The sequence below is a fragment of the Vulpes vulpes genome, chromosome X (genome assembly GCF_048418805.1).
Source record: "Vulpes vulpes isolate BD-2025 chromosome X, VulVul3, whole genome shotgun sequence".
Classification (NCBI taxonomy): domain Eukaryota; kingdom Metazoa; phylum Chordata; class Mammalia; order Carnivora; family Canidae; genus Vulpes; species Vulpes vulpes.
The window spans coordinates 32616874-32641615 of NC_132796.1; the positions used below are offsets into that span (position 1 = coordinate 32616874).

General features: G+C 42.2%; 1 protein-coding gene across 20 annotated transcripts in view; it reads left to right on the plus strand.

Annotated features, from left to right (window-relative positions):
* Positions 1 to 2139: 2139 nt before the first annotated feature.
* Positions 2140 to 24742, plus strand: part of SYTL5 (synaptotagmin like 5) — a 232873-nt gene continuing 210270 nt past the window's right edge. For 3 of the 20 annotated variants that reach the window (XM_072744791.1, XM_072744804.1, XM_072744807.1), the window contains exon 1: positions 2163 to 2247. The gene's annotated coding sequence lies outside the window, so the exon portion shown is untranslated. Of the gene's footprint in view, positions 2248 to 2501; positions 2656 to 24742 lie in introns of those variants that run through there. The other 17 variants (XM_072744790.1, XM_072744793.1, XM_072744803.1 and 14 more) reach the window with 13 other exon arrangements.

Sequence of the window (24742 nt, forward strand, 5' to 3'; positions counted from 1 at the left end):
TGTAGACAAGCAGAATACACTACCTACCTGGTCATGATGATTGGATCAGGGATCAACACATGATCCTGGCAAAACCAATTAGAATACACTACCTACTTGGCCACAGTATTGGTAAAGGGATGGGTGCTTGACCCTGTATAGCCAATGAGAACCTACAACTTACCTGGCCATGGTGATTTTTTCAGGGATGGGCCCAGAACCCAGTGTAGCCAATTAGAATACACGACCTATCAGGCCTTGGTGAATGGTTCAGGAATGGACACAGAACCCTGCAGAGCCAATCCCTGTACTTTTTTTGGAGCTATCAGGAAAGTGAACTCTTAACCCTGGAGGTGTGTTAGACGCTATCTGCCTGTAGAATGATGCATCACAAGATAAAGGAGGTACAAATTAACAATCCATAGCAAATTATTCATCTTGTGTGTTTTTCTCCTATTATTATTATTTCCTGGAAATCTCTTAGTCTTTTTTTCAAGAATCCATTCAATTGTCATTTTCTGGTGAGATGTTTCATGTCCCTCCCACCCCATGGAGGTCTTGTCATTCCAAAGGCACGTTGTACAAATCGCTGTTACAGCACTGAGTAACTTTATTGTTTGCTCCTCCCCTTTGCCCACTCATTGGTGTATGGCATTTTTGATGGTAGTAACTTTGCTTTGTCTGTAATCCCGGGTCCCCGCACAATGCCCACTACATAGTAGATGCACAGTAAATATGAGTTGAGTGGATGGGTGAAGATATGATTCTAGAGATACTTTTGGTTGACCATATTGCATGAAGAGATACATTGTTTCAGGGCACACACTCATATTTTGGGGGAATGTCGGATTTTGGGTAGGTAAGAAGTTTAGTCTAAGTACCTAACAGCTTAAAACAAAAAAAAAGCAGCAAAGGCACTCCATTGCGATTGCACTTGAATGTAAGATGGTAAGAGAGAATGCAGAGTAAGGGAGACTTTAGAAAAAGAGAAGAAATAACGTTGGAAAACATGACTTTGTAGACTTAGAGCTTAGAGGTGGAGAAACTGAGGGGTGCTATTATTCAGGAAAACAGGCATGGATAAGGAAGGAAAACAGGTGTGGATAAGGAAGGCAAAGAGGCATGGATAAGGAAGAAAAACAGAAACTAGACGGCAAAGATGGGAAGTATAGAGGTAAGACATGGAAGGCCGGGGTAGGAAGGTCTTGGATGTTAGATCTTTGAACTTTCAATAAAGATTTATTTTCCACTATGTGTCAGGCTGTGTGCTAGGTTATTGGGATATTGAAATGAATGTCATAGTGCCTTCCTATTGTGGGGGAAGATCTAGGTTTATAATGGCAGTAACAAAGCAATGGGAAGATGAGAATGACTGTGTGTTTGGGGGTGATCGCCCATCGCCCACTTTCCTGAATAGGTACTAACCTCCTATTCTTGACCAGACTCGTAGGAAATATACCTGCTGAAACGCTGTCCTCAGGCTGGGAAAATACTCCATTCTCTCCCCAGTCTTGCTCCTTTGTGTCTGAATTCTGTAATCCTTTCCTCTTGCCAAAACAAATGGGATTCTTGTATGGGCTTTTCCTCCCAGTTTGAATATGATGGAGACCATGGTCTCATCACCCCCGTCCCCCCAGAAAAACAAGATAACCTCTATCAGAAAACTGGCAGGTCTCAAGGCAGATTCCCAATCCATATTTGCTGGAGATGTTACTTCTATTAAGTCCTGGTAGTCTATTCCTCCTTGACTCTCCCAAGTAAACCTTGAGTATGGCCTTGGCTACTCTTTCCAGACTAAGTCAGAATGGGAGGGTGTCCACCGACAGCAGGACCCTGGAGGATCTGAGAGGGGAGAGGCTTCTAGCCACCTCCACGAGGTAGGGGACTCCCCACAGGTGGGAACAATTTGGGCATGGGCGGTGGGTGGTGGGCAGTAGGGGGGCCCTGGACACAGATCAACTGTGGGAGGGTCTGGGCATTGCCAAACCCAGCTGGCAGGTAGAAAGTGTGTCAGATGAGCAGCCCTGGGCGCAGGAGTCTCTGCAAGGTAAGAGTCCAGGGAGAGGAAAGTCCCCTGGAACAGGATGCACCATCAGCAGGCGCCAGCTGCACCTGTCTCTAGGCTGGGTGGGTTTGGGCGCCGCCGCAAGGGGGAGACCGAGGGTGTGGGGGGGTAGGAGGTCATGCTTGGCTGAGGGTGAGTCCTGGAGCCGGCGGCGCAGCCTGAGACAAGCCTTGAGAGTGCGTCGTCCGGCTGGCAGGTGGAAGGTGTGTAGAGCTCAGATGGGCAGCCCCGGGGCATGCCTAGGCCCTGGGGTGGCGGGCGGCGGAGGACGGGGAAGGCCACCCCGGAGGCACGCGTCCTGCAGCGGCGGGGGCCCGCGGCGAGGGGCGGGCTGAGCGTGGCGCGGCTGAGGCTGGAGGGCTCCGGCGCGGCCGCCTGGGGGCGTCGGGCGGAGGGCCCCGCGGCTGGGGCGGCTGCAGACCGCCTCCCCGGCTCCGGGCCGGCACCTGGAGGGGCGGGGGGGAGAGGGGCGCGCGGCGGAGAGGCGGGCGCCGGGCGCGTGAGTCACTCGGCTCCCCGGGGCGCGGAGCGGGACGTCGCCTCCCGCCCGGGGTCTGCATTTCATCTCCAGCTCGGGCGACCAGCCGCCTTTCCGTCGAGGTGAGGGCCAGGTAAGTTTCCCGGCTTTTGATGCCTCGGGCTTGGGGGACTCCGGCGCTGTGTGTGTGTGTGTGTGTGTGTGTGTGTGTGTTTGTGAAGGGAGGGGGTCTCCCAGCCTCTCTGCCTTTGCTTTCCTCCCTCTGCTTCTCTCCATTGGAGACAGAAAGTTAGATTTTAAAAACGCAACGGAGGATATCAAAGCCATGCTCAGACCCCCAAACAAGCCAAACTCTAGGGCCAGATTCTTAATTTCCCCGAGTACCTTCAAAGGTCCGGATGCGGCGTTTATGAGGGCTAGGAGTGTTTGATTTGTTTCCCATGTTGCCCTCCTCCCCCACTTTCTTCCCGGGTGATTCTCAGAAGGGGGGTGTGGGGGGGGGTGGCAAGAGAGCTAGAGGGCTGAGCTGGAATCCTTTGCCAAGGTGGTTTCCTCGTTCTCGGCAAGGTGGCAGATGTCTCACTGAAGCCTTACTTGGGATCTTGGAACAACCCTCCCCAGCCCAGGACGTGCCAGGGCTGGAAGGTAACTGCGGTTGCTGCATATCAATCTCGTCACCACCGACCGAATCAAAATGTTTCGGAGGCCCAATTAATGTGAATGTCACGATAATGTTGAAACAATTCATTAGAGACTCTTGAATATTTTATTTTTCTAATGTATTGTATTCCAGGAACATTGTAGGAGACTACTGCTGGTCTTGTTTTCAGAGATGCTTCAAAGCCTATTATTTCCCTTGCAGGAAAATCAATGAGGACCTATTCGGTTTCTTATGACGATTTAACAATGCAAAGCTACATGTTAGTTTTTCTCTACCAGTGTTTGTGTGTGTGTGGGGGGGTGGTGGGGGGAAGGTGGGGTTTGCTGCCACCAACTGCCTTTAGAAAAACCAGCACGGGGAGGTTGCATCCCTCTTTCTCTACCAATAAGTGCAGGTGTTTCTGTGATTATTAAGTAGACACTAATTATTGCTGTCGTTTTTGCTTAAAAGTAGCAGAGGAGAGAATCTTCTGGAACGCATGTATTTGTGGCTCCTGTTGACAACTGATTGCTTGATTATCAATATTGTTTTGCTGCAATGTTAACAGGTGGTCTTAATTCGCAGCACAGAATTCTTCTGTTCTACACAAACATCCCTGTTGATATGGGAGGAAAGTACTTCCCTTTTCCCCCCGCCCCACCGAACCTTGTCTTTATCCTGTTTTGTGGGAGAAGGATGGGTGGGGAAGCTTTTCTGGCAGTTGATTGAGTGGCCTATCATAAATTTGCTCTTTCCTGAAATGTCCTGAAACTTGTTTTACAGTCTGTGATTATAGAAAACAATCCCCCTCCCCACCCCAGCCTTGGAGGAAAAAGAAAACTTTACATATTTAGTCAGATCATGGGAGTAACTTTTTAGAGTTGAATAGAAACTTCCATGATTCTCTCTTCCAAAGCTCTTTATGGGGACCCCCCCCAACTCAGAGGTTTCCCACTTCCCTGATAACATGACTCCTCTCCTCTGCACATCTCTGTTTCACCACTTACCATCCTGTGATTCTTGGTTTATATACCAGTCTCGCTCAGGATAGAAAAATTTCTTGGAAGGCAAGGGTAAGGTTTTATTCATCTTGATATCCCTGGAGCCTACTAAAGTGGGGGTCTGTTAAATGAATGAATAAATGAATTTGGCAGTTCAGACTGGGTTTACGGCTCCTTGAACGCCACCTGGGCATGCTTTTTCTTCATTCCTAGAAGAAATTCCTTCTAACTCAATAAATCTCAAAGTGTGGATCCTCAGCCCCACACTGTGTTCTAAGTGAATGAGTCTGACATACGTGGAAAACATGTATTGTGATTTTTTTTTCCTGCGAGTAACAGAAAAAGCCAACTCAAGGTGGCTTTAACAAGTAGAGAAGCCTGACATGTGATCACTGGAGTTGACGGCCCAACGGTGCCAGGGTTCTGGGCCAGTGACTTCTGCTCTTGGTTTCAAGATGGCTCTCACAGCTCCAGACACTACATCCTTAGTCTATGTTCGAAGGCGGGACCCAGGCAGTGAGAAGGGGTAGAATTATTTCCCTTATGGGGCTTTGTCTTATCAGAGAAGAAATATCTTTCCTCAGTGGGATCTTTCTCATATTTCACTGGCCAGAGCTGGGCTACATAGTAGTGCTTAGTGACAAGGGAGGGTGGGAAAGTGAGTATCAGGCTTTTCAGCTAATGTGGCAGAGAGGCCAGGGAGAGGGAGGTTGAAAATGGCTTTGGGGAACTAACTGGCAAGCGGGCTAGTCTGTCTTGAAAATGGTTCTATTTTAACCAGTGACAGTATTCATGGTTGGGTCATGTTAAAAATTGTATTTTAATGTAGCAAAAGCACATTCAGAACAGGGGTTGCCCCCCCCCCCAAAAAAAAAGATTTATGGTGCTTTAAGGATGCTAAATAATCACTTCTGTGGGATATGTTCACTTTTCGAGACTGCTGGTAGAACAATCTATATACAGCTCAGATGGTTTCCATTATGTATAGGTCAGATCCTTCAGTTCCTGGAACAGGGTAAACATTCAGTCAATAGTTGTCTAGTGAGTAGGCAATGGAGTTTGGGAGCTTCATGACTTTACAGAGACAAGTGGAAAGGGTTTAGCCTGAAGAAAACTAATTAGTAGTTTGGCACCTATAATGCCCTGAAACGCTGGTTTACACAACCTTAGAGTCTTTCATTTGGAGGCTTTAGGAACCTGAAGAGTAACAGGAGCAACAAGAACAACATAAGGAGAGTAGTGGGGACTGATGATTTAGGTCAACGGGTTTTCTTTAGAGGCCTTCTCTATACCTGTACCGTGGGAGATTTACTACAAAGAATGTTCAGGACAATCCTAGCATAAAAATTTTTAAGTTGATGAGTAAAATGAAGAGAGCATATATTACTGCCAGCTTCGATTCTTGATCCTCTTTCCCAGTAGGAGGACTAGGTTTGGAGACATATTTTTTTTTAATTTTTTTATTTATTTGTGATAGAGAGAGAGAGAGAGAGAGGCAGAGACATAGGCAGAGGGAGAAGCAGGCTCCATGCACTGGAAGCCCGATGTGGGATTCGATCCTGGGTCTCCAGGATCGCGCCCTGGGCCAAAGGCACCAAACCACTGCGCCACCCAGGGATCCTGGTTTGGAGACATATTGATGGGACATCAGCTAAGCAAGTATCAAGAGATTGAAATTTAACAGTTGAAGGACCCTGTGTCTTAGATTTCTCTCCAGCAGAAGAATGAAGCAGACCATCCGTGGGTTTCAAATTTTGTTATACTTAAAAAAAAAAATCACCTGGAAAACTTTCAAAAATCCAGACTTATGGTCTGATCCCCATACTACTTAAATTGGGACCTCTGGGAACAGGACCCAGGTATCAGGATTTTTAAAGAACCCCCTGGATTATTCCAACATGCACCTGAGTTTGGGAACCGTGTTAGTGTGCTAGGGCTACCATAACAAAGTACTGCAGACTAGGCAACTTAAATTACATTTTTATTTTTCACACTTCTGGAGACTAGATGTCTAAGATCAAGGTGTAGGCAGGGTTGGCATCTTCTGAGATCTCTCTCCTTGGCTCGTACGTAGGTGACTGCCTTCCCACTGTTTTCACACCGTCTTTCCTCTGTGCCTGTCCGTGTTCTAATTTCCTCTTAAAAGGACGCGAGTCATATCACATTCGGGCCCACTCATTTGAACCAGTTTTGCCTTACTCACCTCTTTACAGGTCCTGTCTCAAAATACAGCCCCATTCTGAGGTACTAGGGGTTAGGGCTTCAACATATGTATTGGGGGAGGGGACACAATTCAGCCCATAACAGGAACCACTGGACAGGTAGAGAGCTTCTCGAACCTTGATCTGCGGGCAAGTCACCCAAAGACCTTTTGATAATTTGGATTCCAGTTTGGTCTGGATGGGCCCTGAGAGTCTGCAGTTCCAATGAACTCCGGGTGATGCTAATGCAGATGTTATTGTAAGTAACATGGTTCTACCTAGGTGCGCGGTTCTCATGGCTCTGCCTAGATGTGTGGTTCTGAAGCTCTCCCAGGCATTAGAATCACCTGGAGCACTCATGATGAGCAGATTGCGAGGTGCTGGCCTCAGAATTTCTGATTCCCTAGGTTTGGGGTAGAGCCCAAGAATTTCCATTTCTAACAAGTCCCCAGGTGACACTGATGCTACTGGTCTATAGATGATACTTTGTGAACCACATATCCCTGACATTTTGAGGCTTTATGGCATTGGGTGAGTCTGGTTCATTAAATACATCACTGTGGGTGAAGTTTATCTGTGGTATTTGCCATCCTAATTGCTGTTACTGTTGTAGCTTTGCTTTTGAATGACTATTTCTGCTCACAGGACAAAGGATGAGGAAATGGGAGAAAATGCTACACTGAAGTCTCTCTTAATCTCTTACACAAATGGAGGTGAATGAATACAGAGACTGTACATCAGCCCATTTGTCTCTATTCATGTTTCTTCTCCAGTCACAGAGCTAAATTGCAGCTTGCCCTTGTGCCAGCTCAAAGATGATTTTACAAGGCTGGTTCCTTGTCATTTTTTTCAAGGATTAACTATTCCATGGATGGAACAATCTCGAGAGGCATTGGAAATTTCTCAGTGCACATTAATATAAAATTCTAATTTAATCACATTTTTTTCTCTACATGAGACCAGCAGTGAGCTACATCACACAATATACCCCTCTCCAAAATAGAGATGGGAAAATAGTGTGCCTTCTCTTTACGAGTTAAGTCAGTAAAATTCACATTCTGTGGATGTTATTATTCACTTGTGGGAGTAAAACAAGAGACTGTAAATATGAAATTAAATGGCTTAGAAACATCCAGAACTTTGAGCTAGTGATCTGTGTATAATATTAAGAATGTGATTATATTTTGGAAAGTAGAAATCTATCAAAAATAAGAATAACTACACAGTCTCTGACTTAGCAGTGGTTCAACTTATGATCTTTTGACTTTATGATGGTGCAAAGGCCATACACATTCAGTAGAAACTGTACCTCAAATTTTGATCTTTTCTCGGGCCAGTGGTATGCAGTATGATCCTTTCTCCTGATGCAGGGCAGAGGTGGTGAGCCGTGGCTCCCTGTCAGCCACACCATCACTAGGGTAAGCAACCCCTACACTTATAATCATTCTGCTTTTCACTTTCAGGACATTACTCAACATATTACATGAGACAATCAATGCTTTATTATAAAGTAGGCCTTGTGTGAGATGATTTTGCCCACCTGGAAGCTAACATAAGTGTTCTAAGCACATTCAAGGTAGGCTAGGCTAAGCTGTGGTGTTTGGTAGGTTAGGTGTGTGAAATGCCTTTTCAATTTATGGTATTTTCAACTTATGGTGGTTTTATTAGGACATAACCCCATCGTAAGTCGAGGAAGATGTATATTTCTATTGTTGTTGCTGTGATGTGTCAGTCATTGTACCCGTGGTATCTCATTTATTTAACTATTTTAACGTACATCAGACACGTGTTTTAGTTATCTGTTGCTATAATAATGCTGTGTAGCAACCAATCACAAAATCTCAATAGCATATGAAAATATGCATAAGCATTCATTGCTCATGTGCTTAGAGTCAGGGTTGGGCTAGACTGCTTTACTGATCTTGGCTCGGATTGTTCATATGTCTTGGGGTTCCCTGGATATTGGCTGATTTGGGACTAACCTTGATTGGAGTACCTGATGTGCCTGGGCTCTCTTTCACATGTTTCTCATCTTCCAGTAGGCTTCCAGTCATGTTCTCAAAGCAGTAGCAGAGGTGCGAGAAAAAATGGAAATAAATATATAGGCTTCTTGAGGCCTAGGCTCTTAACTGGCATATTATCACTTCTCTTTTATTCTTTTGGCCAAAGCAGACCATGTGGTCATGCCCAGAGTCAGAGCGCAGAGGCCCTATGGAGTTATATGGCAAAAGGCATAGATGGAAGGAGGGGTGAAGAATACCGGTCATTTTTGGTAATCTATCCCAGAAGAAAAAAGGAAATCCAGAGATGTTAAATAACTTGTTCCGATTGCATTACTTAGAAGAAGTAAAGTCGAGACTCAAAAACAACTTTGATGCCAGAGAGCTTAACACTCTTCCCTTTATACCACGTCGCTTTTCTATTTTTTATTGTATCCTGTTTAGAGAAGAACTATGTCAACAGAATAGGTATATGGTTAACCTAGAAGATAAAAAGTTATCTTTGTACATTGGGTCACAATTGAGCTTTTATATTTATATATGCACATACATATGTACGAATATGTACACATATTTTTCTATTTGCTCAGTTTCATGTTTTTAATTTTATTGTGCTCTATTATGTTTCTACATGAAGCAAGTAAAATATTTCCATTTTAAACTTAAAAGTGAATTCAACTTGCTGCCCCATTTGCTCTGGGGCGATTATCAAAATAACAGGTTTTGCTAAAATATTTCCCCTACTTACAATGCTCCCAAAATTATGCCAGGCATATAAGGCCTCTCTTCAGAATGAATTTGCTGGTGGCATAAGTGTTTTGAGTTTACCTTCAAGGATTTCACACATTTTTCACGTTCCTTGTGAGTTTTGCCAGCGATTGGTAGTGTACGTCCTAGCACTGCCTAAGGGAAGAGGTTACCTGTTAGGTTTGCAGCCTGATTACCCGACCCACCAGATTACACGGGCTAAATTGTAGAGATGGGTACAATCGGCTGTCAGAACCCAGTACCATTAAACATTTGAAGTGTATAACAAATTGTGTTTCTCCTGATTTCATGTTCGGCAGTCGATCTTCTGATCCCCCATATTTGTTGCCGTCAGGGAGAGAATAACCTGGTCAGGCTGTCTGGTCTGCCTGAACGTTATATTTCTCATTGTAAATTACTGAGCCACCACTCTGGCTTTAAACACTTATGAGTGTTGTGGGAGTGAGTCAGCAGCCAGCACCTTCAAGCCTGATAAATGCAGAGACACTGATAAAATCAGTTATCCAAAGTTATACTGCTCAATGCCAGGCCTGATGATGATGATTCACTAAAGTGAATTAGCAGCAGCTAGCATTTATTAATCATTTTCTGCATACCAGACTTCGTGTGCAGTTTTACTTACTGATCTCACTTAGTCATCATAACAACTTTGTGAGTTAGTATTTTTGTTTCCATTTTACAAATAGGAGGACTGAGGTATGGGCTTAAAAATGTACCCCAGATCAAATGGTTACTTTGGCAGAGACTTCCAGTTGCCGCTCAGTGTCGTTTTTCACCTTCTCCCTTAGTGATGGAATCTAGTTTTGTTCCTGGTGGCAACGCATCCATCCAGTGAATGGTCTCTGTTAGCCAGCATCTCTTATACCAAGGTGTGACCCTATGACCAAGTTTAGCCAGTGAGGTATAATTGTTGTGCTGGGCAGGACTTCTAGGAAGTCTGAGTAAAGAGAGTTGACTTGGCTGGGAGGAAGACCCTTGCATACTTTGTTTCCTCCAGCTATTAGCCCGGGATGCAAGCATGATGGCTAGAGACCTCTTGGACTACGGAGTGACAGCTTGGATGTATGGCAGCACTGAAGTTGTTAGAATAGAGAGGCAGAAGAAGGAATCTGGGCCTGTGATGGCACCATGGAGCCCTTGTGCCAGCTCCATTCCCAAGATCCATGCCTGCTTCCTGAATATATTAGTGTTGTCTTAGGGAAGAAAGGTAGGAATGGCTACTGGGTAGGCAGTGGACTGAGGTATAGGTTAAAAACTTACCCCAAATCAAATGGTTACTTTGGAAGAGACTTTTGTTACCATCGTCCTTTCTATACACACTATGGGCCAAGCGCCTAATATTTGAACTGTGATAGATACATGTGTTCTGAGTTCCGTCTCCACTGCCTACTACTAGGTGTATGTATTGGGTACATCTTGTGCCTCGTTGTATGTCCTTTTAGCCTGCCTTTTAGTCAAGCTATTGGTCCAGTAATCAGTTTCATATGGGAGTAACCAGAGAGTACCTTGCCTTAGCCTTATGGTGAATATTTCACTTTCTACGCCAGGACTTCTTCGATGTTTCAAGACAGAGGCCTGTTGGAACCCCTATTATACACCCAAGTGTATTATGGAAGGTGAGGGAGTTGAAGGCTCAAGAGTTAATATTGGACTAATGTGGGATGGGAGCCAGGGATAAATGTTTCCTTATCCCATCCAGATATTTCTGAACTACATTTCAGTATTACTTGCTTCTAAGAGGTTCTCAGAAGGTCTAAGCAGGATTAAGTCCCAGTTGCCTACAGTTGTGGCAACTCAAAAATATACTCTTTTAATTTTCTGTTTTCTTCTTTCCTTTTCTCAATTATCCACTTTTGTTCCCTGGAATCACTTTCCAAAATAAACTACTTATATTCAAATCCTTGTCTCAGACTTTGAATTCTAGGGAGAACTCAGATTAAGACATTTTATTACCTTCAGTTAAGCTGTACTGATAAAACTTTGGCACTTGCTGACACTTTGCCCCTTATTATGATGGAGATGTACACTATCTTTGGTGTACAAAGATGATAATACCTTATGGAATCTGAAAGTATTGAGTATTAATATGGGCATGGACCCACAGGGATTGGTATACCTTGTTGATGGAAGTACAAATTTGGTAAAGCCATTTTGGAAAAGAAAACTTGACAACTATCCTGTCAAGTTGAATATCCACAAACCCTATGGCCCAGCAATTTTATTTCTAGGTATAAACCCTAGGAAAATTCTCCTGCACATGAACCAGGAACTCTCCTTAGGAATGTTCTTAGCAACATGGCTCATAATAAAAAAAAATACTGGAATAACCTAATTATTCATTGATGGGAAAATAGGTAAATAAATGTAAAACTTTGATATTATTATGCAAGAACACAGATGCATATTAGAAACAATTGAATGAAGAACTAAGACACCAAAGACTTCATGCAGTTGGGCATAATTTTTATAAAGCTTAAAAATAAACAATGCTAAATAGTGTATTATACAGAACCATATATATGAGAAACTATAAAGCAAGGTAAACCCAAAATTCAGGCTAGTGCTTTTCTCTGATGGGCAGACAGGAAGGGGTAAGGTAGGAACATAGGGTAGATACACTGGCATTAGTGATGTTCTAGGTCTTGAATTGGGTGATGGGGTCATTGAGACTCATTATTCTTCTTTGTAATTTAAATGTGATATAGATTCTTGTGGGTGTATGAGGTATTATATAATTTTATCGGGTATTATATAATAATTTTTATAAAGGCTCGATGAGAGCCTGCTCTGGCTCTTGCTCTGAAGTAATGGTTCTCAGAGTCTGCGTTCTTCAGCATGTGAGGTATTTTTTCCTTTGTGTTCTCAAGTGTATTATCAATTAGGATGGCAATGCACACGATTCAGTTTTCCTTATGGCCATTAAAGGTCACGTCCTGTAGTATATTTAGAAAAGCACAGTTTGTCGTGTCCTCTCTGCTCCTGTGTCCATTTGCCCAGGCAGTTCCTGTATGTCCTGAGGCTCCCCACTGCTCTTTGCTGTGCACAATCCAACTGCCATTTTATCGCTGGTCTGAGCACAGCACTCACGGGCTTCCATCTCCCTTGTTTCTGTGGGGTGTGTGTGTGTGTGTATTGGGAGGTAATATGATGGTAGGGAGTGAGGAGACTATTAGGACAATTCTCTTTATAATTTCAAACTCCTTACTTTCTTTGATAGGCTACCACACAAAGCTGTGGGGTTATAGCAGATTTTAAATTCTAGGCTAGGGTGTATAATCTTTAAGACATTTTTGTGCCATAGACCTTTTGATGAGATTTTCAACCTCCTTGTCAAAAGAATGGCTTAAATACACAGAATCAAACACACTGGATTACAAAGGAAACAAATTCTATCTATGTACAATTATCAGAATATAAAAGACAAATTTGTGATATAGTAATAGATGTGCTTATTCACTTATTAAACAATAAGATCTAGTGGTGAGTGTAATGGCTACCCAAATTTTAAAGTAGTGATGAGTGTAAAGGATATTTCACAGTGTCTGCAGTAACTGTAATGTGACATGAAAAATATCTATGGTTTCTATTGGTGACAAAGTTGTAGGTGCTAATGCTATTGTGCTCTGTTGCCTACATTCATATTTGAAAGAAATACACATATTCAGGTAGAGATTAGTGATCATAAGAATGTACTTTTTTTCCTCATCCAAGTTCATGGGCCCTCTAAATTCTATCCATATGCCTTTGGGGGGGTCTGTGGACCCCAGGTTGAGAACCTTGCTCTTAGCAAACCAAAGAAAATTACAACAGATGAAGGAAGTCATTTTTTTTTAAAGATTTTATTCATTTGTTCATGAGAGACAGAGAGAGAGAGAGGCAAAGACAAAGGCAGAGGGAGAAGCGGGCTCCATGCAGGGAGCCCGACATGGGACTTGATCCCGGGTCTCCAGGATCAGGCCCTGGGCTGAAGGTGCCAAACCGCCGAGCCACCCATGGATCCCAGGGACGTCATTTTAAAGTGAATTCCCAGTATCATCTAAACCATAGTCTGCAAGAAAATCATTCTGCTCTAGTCTTTCATGGGTGTTGGGGGAGGCATAGTATGTCCCAATTCCCATGCTTATTTCATAGACCTTTGAGAGGAACTAGCTCTTTCAGTGCCCTGCACACGGGTCTCCATACTTCTGTTCAGAAGTCCTGCCTCTTCAGAGGAGGTGGGCTTCCTCTGGGATTTATCAGTCTCTCTTCTCTTTCCCTCACCTTTGAATAAGTCCCTAGTGACTTCACACAACAATGTAGGGTGGGCCGTGGGTCCCTAAGTATTCTCTCCTTTAAGGCTTTACAACTGTGGTGTGTTAGAGTGAGTAGAGTACATGCACCCCTCTTAACTCTCTGGGAAAAACACTTATTCTCAAAGATAGCCCAGTCTTGGGGTGCCTGGATGGCCTTCTGCCTGGTTGAGCTTCTGCCTTTGGCTCAGGTCATGATCTCAGGGTCCTGGGATCAAGCCCCACATGGGGCTCCCTGCTCAGTGGAGAGCCTGCTTCTCCCTCTGCCTCTGCTACTCCCCTATTTTATTGAATAAATAAAGAAAATCTTTTTTTTTTAAAAGATAGCCCAGTCTTAAAACATAAGGAAAAAGAAGCATTTTCCCAACTGCTTCATAAATTAAAAGGCTGCCCAAGTGTGTAGTGAAGCTTGTATTGTACAATTATTATGCAGATCAGGGATAGTTCTTTATTCATCCCACAGCCCCTTTCAAATGGGCTCATTACTGAGCTATAGACCTTTTAATGTTGGTTCTCTGAGCTACACAAACACCTGGCTCCCATTTGAAGTTTCTGTTTGTACAGCCTGATTAGGTACTTAGATAATATCATTTGTATCTCCCACAATACCTACTGATTGATTCATTTCTTATTTTAACTATTTTTTGGTAGTTAAAAATGAATTTTTAATAAACTATTTTTGGAACAGTTTTGATGTACAGAAAAATTGTAGTATAGAACAGGGAGTTCCCATACACCTACACAGAAATCTTTCCATTATTATGTCAGTATGACACTTTTGTTGCAGTTAATGAACCAATATTGATGCATTATCATTAACGTCCATAATTTATTCAGATTCCTTGATTTTTACCTAATGTCGTTATTCTGTTCCAGAATCCCATCTAGGACCCTACATTATATTTTGCCATCCTGTCTTCCAAGCTCCTCTTGACTGTGACAGTTTCTCAAAGTTGTTCTTGTTTATAGTGATCTTGACAATTTTGAGGCAGGTGTTTTGAGCATGTCCCTCAATTAGAATTTGTTTGCTGTTTTTCTCATGGCTGAACTGGAGGTATGGGTTTTTGGGAGGAAGACTATAAACCTGAAGTACCTTTCTTACCACTTCCTATCCAGGGTACATACTGTCAGCATGACTTATTGCTGTTGACCTTGATCACCTGGCTGACATAGTTTTGTCAGGTTTCTCTATTGTAAAGTTACTCTTTTCCCCCTTTTCTATACTGTCCTCTTTGGGAAGAAGTTACTATGTGCGGCCCCCACTTAAGATATGGGGAGTTTTGCTCCCTCTCCTTGAGGGTGGAATATCTACATAAATTATTTAGAATTCTTTTGCACAGGAAAATTGTCTCCTCTCTCTCATTTACTTATTTATTCACTAATTTGTTTATATCCACATGGGCTCTTGGTAATGAATTTTTAATAAAATAATCCCAATTTTATTTATGGCCAGTGGCATGAATTTCTTTACCTATGGGTAGCCCCATGGTTTCTATGCCCAAAAAAAAGAGTAAAATGAAAGGTTCACATGTGCATTTTGTTTCACTATTTGTCCATTTTTGAGTCAAATTTTTGGTTTAATTATTAACTGAAAGAATAATTCAGTAGTTTGGGTTAAAAAAATTCAACCATCAAAGAGCACACAAGTGAAAATTAGAACTACTTTTTACCCCATGCCCTCAGGTCCCTCTTCAGAGGCATCTTCTGTTAACTTTTACTGATATTTTTCAGAAATTTTCAATGTGCATATTAACATATATTTATTCTGCTTCTTTAGACTCTAAAGAAAAGGGTCAGGACAGGGATAATGTAAGAAAGGGAAGGGCAGGAGCAGACCAAAGATGGTTAAGTCAGTCATAGAATTCTGAATGCAGTCACTATATTTGCTTGGAAAACAGTTCATTTTTCTAACTTTTTTTTCTGATGGAATTTTGTCCCGTGTGGTGCATTTTAACCCCTGATGGTCAAGCAGCGTGGCTGCAAACAACCAAATTCTCTCTGCCTAGTTTAAGTAGAGGATTAATTTGAAGGTATTAGGTAATATGGTGTTTCTGGACCCACTTTCCCCCACCTCTGCTCGTGCCTTTTGGAACGTGACTTTGTAGTGTTTCTTACTAGGGGAGACCGTCTCTATGTCCCTGGAGTCTGAGGTTGACCATGTGACTTGCTTTGACCAAGGAAATGTTAGTATATATGTATCTAGAAGCCTGCAAAAGCATTTGCACATTTATAACTTTTGTTCTTGCTTGTCTGTCATCTGCGAGAGGACATGCCAAGGCTAGCCTGCTGGCAGATGAGAGACATGTGATGCAGAGCCAAGCTACTCCAGTTGTCCCAGTCAATGTTGTCCTAGACTGGCTCCCAGCTGATTGGCCCCCAGACATGTGGGTAAGCTAGACTGCTGCAGGCCACAGACACATGAACCAGCCCAGCCCAGCTTCGCCCACCCGAACCTGCAGATTCATGGGCCAACTACATGCTTATTTTTGCATGTCACTGAATTTTGGGATTCTTAGGCAACATGGTCATGGCAGTTGGTAAGTAGTCTGGGTAACAGAATCCGTGGGAAGGCCAGAAACCTGGTTTGGATGTTGCTTGGCCAGGAGAACTGCCAGCTCTACCACAGAATGTTTCTAACAGAAGCTTCATTCTTGCTGCCTCATAGTACTCAGCACCTCTGCTGCTACAGAATAGAAAAAAAAAAAAACTTCCACAGTGTTCTTCAGAGGAACCCAGTGCCTCCTGCTCATTCCTTTGAAGAATCACCGATACCCATCACAAAGTTGACTTCCTCATTTCAGTCTTCCTGTGGTACATCTCAGTGGTAGAGTCTAACTCGCACCTGGAACCTTAGCTGTGAAGGGAGTCTGGACAATGTGCTTTTTTACTCTCTGGCCTCTGCAGCACAAGAAGACCTGCTAGAAGGGGTTGGTAGTACGTATGAACGAGTCCGCGTCCAGAACCTGCCAGGGAGGCAGAGAGAAAAGAACTCTGATCAAAAGATCCTCTGATCATCTGCCATCTGCATGTAGGGACACTCAAGGTTTGGGCACTCTTGAGACTTGTAATCTCAAGGAGAGGGACCTTGGACCCTTTAATTGCTTTACACCAGACTTACTGTGACAGTTGTAGCTCAGGAAAGCAGTTTGGTTCTGATCTTGTTGACTGAAGGTACTCCCTGCCTTTTCCTCCCCTGACACCTGGCAAAGTTGCATGTCAATAATCCAGGTGAAACAATACTTTAATTATATTGGACACTGAACAAGGAGTGTGACCCAATTTAACTTTTTTGGTAATGACTGAAAAGCCACAGGCAAAGGTATAGAGAAAATCATGTTCATGCTCTCATATGGGGAAGATATAAAGGAAGAAATCCATCTCCTATTTCTGTCCATCCCCTATACACATATGCCAATTCCTTTGACCTAAGCATCCTAAATACCTACAGGGTGGTGGTATTGGGCTGATGGATTTTAAGCTCACCCTAGTCCCCCAGCCCCACACCCACCTCAAGTTAGAGTGGTCCTCTAAAGTGTGTGGTCTGGGTCACCTGGCATTATGTGATTGGTAGAAGACACATCCACTATGTGAAGAGCCTGTGGGTGTGCATGTATTTATTTGTAAAGTGGCAGTTGTGAGACTGGTCACGTGAAACCTTTGTGTTTTTTTCTCTGGAGACCTTGTTCCAGCAAAATACTTGCTGAAACATTTTGGTGACATTTTTGTGTTTTTTTTTTAAATTTTATTTTTATTTATTTTTCATTTTTGTGTTTTAACTGAATAGGCTAAAGCATACTGTTGCTAGTACTGCAAACACTGAAAGACATCGCATTTGTGTAGTATTTTATATTTTCAGGAAGTATTTTGGTACATGTGGGTGAAAAGTGTCCGGCTGTATTGTCCATGTCTGGATCCTTGACTGGTTAGCAGGAAAAGTAGGAGCAAACCCATTTGGAATATACATATGCTTCAGAAGAGTGGGTAGTCTATAAGCATTCCCAACCATGGCAACATGACCAGAACATTTTCTTGGAGGATCAGAAGAGATTCTGAGTTTAAGATGCTACCTGGCCCATGTAACTTTGTATATTCAGGCATTTGGTTTACTAGGTCTTGTGTATTGATGGAGACTCTAATATGGAATGATAATGCACCCAGTTAACGAGGAGTCTGTGGTAGACACTTATTATTTTTATTTTCTGAAGTAAATTTCCTCTTATGTTGCCAAAAATATATGTGACAAGATCTGAAACTTCTGTTGACAAAGGTGCCAGACTTGAATCAAGACTTAGACTAGAGAAAAGCTACCTCCACAGATTGGCCCCCACATGCACCACTCACGGGTCTCCCACTAGTTGCCTCCCGATAGAATCTTCTCCTTTGGACAATTGGTATAATGGTTGGTTGCTGATGATGTCATACATTTTTACTTTTGTCTGTGCCTTTTGCCCTGCCTGGAGGACGTCCCTGGCCCTTTCTGTACATCCTCGATCTACCATATAAAGGTTGGCCTAGACCAAAGTAAAGCTTGGCTATAAATCCAGAGTTTTCCTGGTTTGCTCAGGCTTTGCCCACTGCTCCCTCCTCTGAATTTTTAACATATCTATACTTTTTGCATCTAGGTTGGGTGTTTCATCCCTTCCAGATACCTGCTCACAGCTAAAATGTTAGCCTCTAGAGGATACAAACAGACTGATCTGTAATTCTGTGTATCCTCAGCCCCTACATCAGTGTCATACAGATATAATCAGTCCTTAGTTGATAGCATGCGATACCTGGAATCTTCAACACAGAACTGCAGAGTTCGGGCATGAAAAGTCTTTGCATTTCCCTAGAGCTTCCTGCACTGCCATTGGTGACTTCTGACTTCACCTTTATTTTTTAAAGGGTGATATCCCTTTGTTACAAAAGGTCACATGATTTGTTTATTATTTCTTTCTAGAAATGGAGAGGAAAGGCCCTTAGCCTCCCTGGTCTTTTCTCCCAAATGCCTCCTTATGCTTTCTGTGTATGAGATACTGAAGCAGTGTGCCCTTTGGTTTGTGGGCTTGGCTGATGATCTCATTTAATCCTCACTATGGCCCTAAAGGGTTGGTGCCATTATTATTCCTATTTTGAGATGGGGAGACTGAGGCATGGAGAAATTAAGTAATGTCACAAGCTATTAAATAGACGAGCCAGGATTTGCATTGGTACATTCTGGCTTCCAGGTCTGTACTGTTAATGTTTATTTTTTTTTAAAGATTTTATTTATTTATTTATTTGAGAGAAAGAGCAAGTGAGTGCGTGAGCACTGGGCAGGGGTTGGGGGGGTAGGGGCAGAGGGAGAGAGAGTCTTTAAGCAGACTCTGCATTCAGTGCAGAGCCCAACACAGAACTCGATTCTGAGATCATGACCTGAGCTGAAACCAAGAGTCAGATGCTCAACTGACTATGCCCCATGTGCTGTTAACTTCACCACCACACTGCCTTGCTGGATACATGGTTGGTGTCCATTAGAGGAGCCTGTAAACCTCAGGGTTTCCTGAGTTAGAAAGTTTAAGCAAATGGAAGAGATTTGATCTTAATTTAATTTAGGAACTTAGATTTAATCTAGGAGCTTCTTCTGTTGTGCTACCAAGAATCCTAGAACATTCTCTTGGTGGAAGAACTAAATGAGTGCAAGTTAAGTATGATATTCTCCTAAAGCCACAAAGTACAGGAGTTCAGAAACATCCATGTCATTAAGATCAAATCTGGTCTATAAGTAAAGGCAGAGCCAGCATGTGAATCCACACCAAGTAAAGCAGAGCTGGGATGTGAATTCACACTAAGCACAGCGGTTGGAATTCTGTTGCCACTTATTATTACATGGGTGTGTTACTTGACCTTTCTAACATAGTAGTTAGTAAATATTAAATAAGTGGTAGCTATTATTTCTATACCACAATGTTTCCTTCAGCCCTCTGTCCTTATAATGAAAAAAAAAAAAAGCACAGTGTAATTAGCTTTTACATCAATTAGAAAGCTGCCTGCCTCCACCTCACTGAATTAAGTAAACATGTTTGTAAATAGAAGAGGGAAAAGTGATGATGAACAAAATGGATACCTGAGAAGTCTAGGTGATCAGGGTGACTTTGTTTCCTTTGCTAATAGAATGACAAGTTGGAAGGAAAAGGAGTGAGTCACTCTAGCATTGAAATGCTACCAATTTGGGATTTGTTTTTATTATTTTATGACTGTTGCTTGTTTCCTGTTGCTATTCACTTCTTGTTCATTGGGGGAACAATGATCCTTTTTTGGCTTTTTGAATTTCATAGCTGAGACATCCCTTTCAAAACACATTAGCCAAACCTTTTCCCCTCCCTACCACCTCATCATCATCTCAAACGCCAGAAATCAAATTTCCAAAATTGTCCAGAAGTGCAGAAATGTTGGAAATGTGCAGAAATGTTGGCGCGTGGTTTCTCTTTGGGTTTACTTTCTATGGAGTGTTTAACATGGGATTAGTACGGGGGCATGAACATTAAGGGTGTTTGTGGTGATTGTCACTTCCCCTCTCTTAAAATGATGTTGGGTGGAGAGCTTCTATGGTGAAGATTCTCAAATTTTCTGCAATTATAAAAGCCAAGTATTGGGGAAAAAATTTCAAATGACCATAAAACAAAAATATTAGGGCTTAACAGTTGATGATCCATTTTATAGGGGAGAGTTGGAAGTAGTAACATAAGTAAATATCACCCTAGGGGAAGTGTTGATGGACTTTACAGAGTGTTTAAATACAAATTCACTTTGTGCTGTGCCTTACCTGGGACTATTGAATGCGTTTTCCTTCTGTACACATTTCTTCTTACATCATGTGCCTTCTGGCAATGCCCTTATTACCCTTGGAAACAAAGGCAGCTCTTCTATGATGTAATTCAAATGGGTTTAAGTTCTTTGGTCCTCAGAGACTGATGGAAGCCTAGCATTACCTCTCCCTTTAATAAGCCAAGAATGTGGTATTTTAGGAACTCAGAGTCCATTTCCTTTCCCAGTATGCTCGAGGAGCCCTGGCTATCATTACATGTGTCACAACTTTGGGTTGTCTCTTGTCTCCTTGTGTGGCTCAGCACACATACCAGCTTCTCTCTCGGTACCTCTGCTGCCTGTTAACTGAGCCTCCGTGCCTCTGCCTCTCCCTGATCCATCCCATCCCCATACTACAGACAAAGGCTTCCTAAAACCCCACTTACAAAAATGGTCTGGTTTAAGGCTTGGAGATAACATCAGGGAAGTACAATGCAGAAAGGAAATTTTATTAAATTTTTATTTTAATTCTGGTATAGTTAACATACAATGTAATGTTAGTTTCAGGTGTCCGATACAGTGATTTAACACTTGCATACATTATTCTGTGCTCATTGTGAAAAGTACTCTTGATCCCCTTCACCTATGTCACCCATCCTTTCTCTCCACATCCTCACCAACACTTGTAGTTTCTTGTATTTTTGATTTTAGCCAATCTTTTCATTTATATTTTCTTGACGATGAGTGATGTTGAACACCTTTTCATGTGTCTGTTGGCCATCTGAATGTTGTCTTTGGTGATGGGGGTGCCCGGCTGGCTCAGTCGGTAGAGTGACCCTTCATCTCATGATCATGAGCTCAAGCCCCACCTTGAGCATAGAGATTACATATAAAAGGAAAAAAAAAAAGAAGTAGGAAGTCACATCTTTGAGTCTGAGGGTATAAAACTTTATGATACACTTCAGACTTACTTTATCTTGAGTCCTTCCGTGACTGCTCTTTATGAAATAGTACTCCTGACCTCGTTTCTCTTTTATTTTCTGTCTTTCATCTGAAATGATACATATTTACTTGTTTACTGGCTGTCCACCCTGCCCTGAATAGAATGTATATTTCACAGGAGCCAGGGCTTTGCCATTTAGTTCACAGATGTATTCCTGGCCCCTAGAACAGTGATTAACATAGAGACAGCACTTAATAAATATTTATTGAATGAATGATTGTAGGGATTACAAATTTTAATCAAAGCACATTTAGTTCTTTTTCTTTCTATTGGCTTTTGTGAAAGCATAGAAAACTTTCTGGCAAGTGAATTGGTATCACTGGTACATTGGACATTGAGGTTTTGTAAGTCCATCATGTATGTTAGTAACGGCCATCTCTTAGCTATTTTATTTTATTTTTTATACAACATGTTTTATTTATTTTTTAATTTATTTATTTATGATAGACATAGAGAGAGAGAGAGGCAGAGACACAGGAGGAGGGAGAAGCAGGCTCCATGCCGGGAGCCCAACGTGGGACTCGATCCCGGGACTCCAGGATCGTGCCCTGGGCCAAAGGCAGGCTCCAAACTGCTGAGCCACCCAGGGATCCCCTCTCTTAGCTATTTTAAATTTCTCCCTGTGTGCTATTTGTCTCCAGAATCCTTCTCTACCTGGAACCTTATCAATCTTCGTCAACTTTGGTAATTTATTTCCTGCCAGGGGTAGCCTTGATTTCACATTTGTGACTTCCAGCTCTTTTTTATCTCTCTCTGACTCAATGGTTCTTGTGTAATAGCTGCTCTGTCACATTTTCACCAGTAGATGCCAGTATCTGATATGGCTTAGTATAGACCGAGCTACCACTTATGGAGGATTCTTTTTTCCGGAAAATATTCCTCCTCCTGAGAATTCAGAAAAAGCAAAACATTTTCTCTGCTTATAGGAAGACTGTGCTGGATCTTACTGATTTCCTAAAAGATAACATGATGGGAGAGATTATATTTCTGAACAAAAGGCTCTGATGCCATTTTTTTCATATTAAATAAATGCAAATTCTTTGTGGAATCTTTCCAATGGATATGTCTGCACACTGTAAAGCCTTAAAAGGTGTATGTAAATCAACCTATAAGGCCATTCCACTTCTCGAATATCCAAGGAACTCTCTATACATTGGAGCTACTTATCAACAAATCCACAATTACAATTCCCAGTTTGTGTCTTTTTTTTTTTTTTAAGATTTTATTTATTTATTCATTAGAGACACAGAGGAAGAAGCAGGCTCCATGCAGGAGCCCGACGCGGGACTCGATTCCGGGTCTCCAGGATCACGCCCTGGGCTGAAGGCAGCGCTAAACCGCTGAGCCACCAGGGCTGCCCTGTGTCTTTGTTTTAGAGAGTTTTTTTTTTTTTTCAAATCTGGCTTGGGGGAAATAGTTTAATGTAAGGTGACCCCTGCCAAATCAAGACACTTTGAAGAATGAAAGAGGTTGCTATTAATGATACCAGCACAGTAGGCATAAACTGAGACTGTTCTATGGACGTGGAGATGTATAGTTCCCCTAGTTGGGTGGGACATGTGAAGGGAGACTTTCTTATGACAGTAGCATTTGCCTAGGAGACATCAAAAGTAAATGTTATGTCTCACTATAAGTGGTTTTACTCACTTTTTCCAGATGAAAGATAGGAACTTTGGATGACCTAGATTACTAGACCCTTCTTTGACCTGACTGAAATTTCTTTATTGGCCAGTAAACAGTAGGACCTGTTTTACTGAATTGTACTGACACCAGAGACTTACTCCGTCTTATCCTAAGTGCTGCTTATGCATTTGATCCTTAATTAGCATAAGCCACCACAAAACTCTCTTCCTAGTGCTAAAAAACTACTGATTTTATCCCCTGCTGAAATAGTCCATTTACTAACATGGGTTCTTTAATTGGCAGGGATGTTTTTAAGCTCTGGTATTCTTTGTTCTATTATCTTCCACTCACATGAGTTAAACCCTTAAGGTCTTATGTTTTACCCTTGAATTATTTGATGAGACCTAGAGACTGGCTCACAATACAGGCTGTTATAACTTAATTTGAAAACTTCGAACTGTTGAACTGTATTTCCTCATCCTAAAATCTCCCAAGGGATGGCAAGAAGAGGAAAATGCATGCCAGTATAAAACACATGGAACTGTTTCCTTGCTGTAACTCTTCCTAAGATAACCAGTCTCCTGTCTTCTAGGACTGGTCCTTATGAGAGACCAAAGTCGATAAACAAAGGCAGCCAAGACAGATAAAGCACCTGTTTGGATGTGTTTTGGAGGGAGATAGTTGTATTCAGTGTTACCAACCTGGCATAATTCATTCACAAGGGCTCCTTAAGGTGTTCTCTTGTGCTCCCTCTGGATTCTACTCCCCAAGATCAGTCATGCCATCCTAACTTTTATTGGAAGTGAAAGGAGGTCTGAAGAATATGGCTAATCCTTAAAACAACTTTAGAATACTTTCAAAAATAATGTCAGGAGACACAGTGGAAATGCCAAGGTTGTATAGGTCTGGCTTAAACCTTGCATGAGCTGATTATAGGAAGAGAAATTTGATTTTATTACTTAAACATTTTGCACCTGTTGAAAGCACTGTATATATATTTGTCCAGAATTTTCTCCTGATTTTTTGACATTTCCATGCTGTGTCTACTTGTCTGCTGCATATATACAGGGGAAATGGCCAAAGTTTTGTGTAACCTGGAGCTTATACAATTTAATTCGCTGCTGTTAAGAAAAAGATTGAAGAATACATACCTCATACATTTAATCTCCCTGCCCAGAGAAGGAGGCTTCTCATCCACATACTCACTGTAGTCTCCTACCTAGTACAGTCCTTTACGCCAGAGGTCGGCAGACTACCTCCTGTGCCACATCTGACTCACCACATCTTTTTGTATTGGAACATAGCCACAGCCATGCCATTCCAACTTGTCTATGGTTACATTCACACTGCAACCTCTGAGTTGAGTAACTGCCACAGAGACCACATAGACTTGCAAGGCCTAAAATACTTACTCTCAGGCCAGTTAGAGAAAAAGTTTGCCAACTCCTGCCTTATACAGTGGTTGTGGGTTCCGGCTCCACTTCTCTCTGAACCGATTCAAGAGGGTCTAAAAGGACCATTCAGCATATCATGGTATAGTATATGGCATGTTAGGTAACATCAGCTAGCCAAGCATCAGTGAGCCAGACGCTCACATTGGTGTTTTGGTTTCATCCTTTAAGAAGTCCAAAAACAATTTTAATCTTCAGTATAATAACTCATCCCTGGTTACTAGCACAATTATTTTTACCTTATTTCATTAAATTTCTGTTTTATCTTAGTGATTTTTAAAAACTCTTAGCCATTTCATTTATTTGGAAGGTAGAATTTAAGTGGTAAGTTAATATGATGTAATACCACCCTGCTTAATTGTGCTTTAGAATATATGAAGCTGAGTGAAATTGCTATTTTAAAAGCTACTTGCAGTTTGTGTTTATAACTTCCAGAGTGAAGACAGAATTTATCATTGGGATGTCTGAGCTTTTGT